Here is a 1,375-nt window from a genome sequence, read left to right on the forward strand (position 1 = left end):
GTGCTCCGAGTGTGGGTCTATCTGAGGGATATGGAGACTGGAACTGTACACGGTGCTCCGAGTGTGGGTCTAACTGAGGGATACAGAGATTGGAACTGTGCACAGTGCTCCGAGTGTGGGTCTATCTGAGGGATATGGAGACTGGAACTGTACACGGTGCTCCGAGTGTGGGTCTAACTGAGGGATACAGAGATTGGAACTGTGCACAGTGCTCCGAGTGTGGGTCTATCTGAGGGATATGGAGACTGGAACTGTACACGGTGCTCCGAGTGTGGGTGTAACTGAGGGATACGGAGACTGGAACTGTGCACGGTGCTCCGAGTGTGGGTCTAAGCGAGGGATACGTAGACTGGAACTGTGCACGGTGATCCGAGTGTTGGTATAACTGAGGGATACGTAGACTGGAACTGTGCACGGTGATCCGAGTGTTGGTATAACTGAGGGATATGGAGACTGGAACTGTGCACAGTGCTCCGAGTGTGGGTCTATCTGAGGGATATGGAGACTGGAACTGTGCACGGTGCTCCGAGTGTGGGTCTATCTGAGGGATATGGAGGCTGGAACTGTACACGGTGCTCCGAGTGTGGGTCTAACTGAGGGATACGGAGACTGGAACTGTGCATGGTGCTGTACGTGTTTTGCCTCACCTATGAAAGAGTCAGATCCTGTTTTATTTAAAGCCTTCTCAATGGCCATGTCTCACTGAGAGATTTGCGGACAGACACCTCCATGTCTCACTGCACCCCACAGCAACTTTAACTTGGGATCATTTGGAAGGAAATCTCTCTCTCTGTTCCAGTAGAAAAACATCATGTCATACCTTGCCCAAGTTCATTAGTTGGGTGCCTGATTATTTCACTGCTCTGTCCCCACCCTCCTGAAGTCTGTTGTCTGTTCCCACATTTCTAAGTGTCGCACAATCGCAGTCAGAAATTCTGACGGGATGCACCGTGTTGTAACATGTTGGTCCGAGCAGAGAGGACCATTTATATCCACCTATACAAACACGAGGGGGAAAGGGATGGCAAGATGTGGTGTTGGGGAGAGATAAACAGGAGGGTGGTGGGGCAAAGCAGACAGGCCCTATAACTGGGAACAACAAGGCCAAAGGCAGGAGGGTGAGGGAATACTCCCCACTTGGCCCTGGGTGGGGGCAGCTCCAACAACACTCGAGAAGCTCGACACCATCCAGGGGGAAAGCAGCCCCCACACCCACAAACATCCCCTCGCTCCCTCCCTCCCTACCCCCCCCACCGATGCTCAGTAACAGCAGTGTGTACCATCCCCTCCCCCCCCACCGACCCTCAGTAACAGCAGTGTGTACCATCCCCTCCCTCCCACCGACCCTCAGTAACAGCAGTGTGTACCATCCATC

At 53.2% G+C, this 1,375-nt stretch overlaps 1 protein-coding gene across 1 annotated transcript in view; it reads right to left on the minus strand.

Moving 5' to 3' along the window:
* LOC122547416 (translation initiation factor IF-2-like) overlaps nucleotides 1-1,375 on the minus strand; it is a 6,589-nt gene that overhangs the window by 4,178 nt on the left and 1,036 nt on the right. The window lies entirely within an intron of this gene.

The sequence above is a fragment of the Chiloscyllium plagiosum genome, unplaced genomic scaffold (genome assembly GCF_004010195.1).
Source record: "Chiloscyllium plagiosum isolate BGI_BamShark_2017 unplaced genomic scaffold, ASM401019v2 scaf_991, whole genome shotgun sequence".
In the NCBI taxonomy this organism is placed as follows: Eukaryota; Metazoa; Chordata; class Chondrichthyes; order Orectolobiformes; family Hemiscylliidae; genus Chiloscyllium; species Chiloscyllium plagiosum.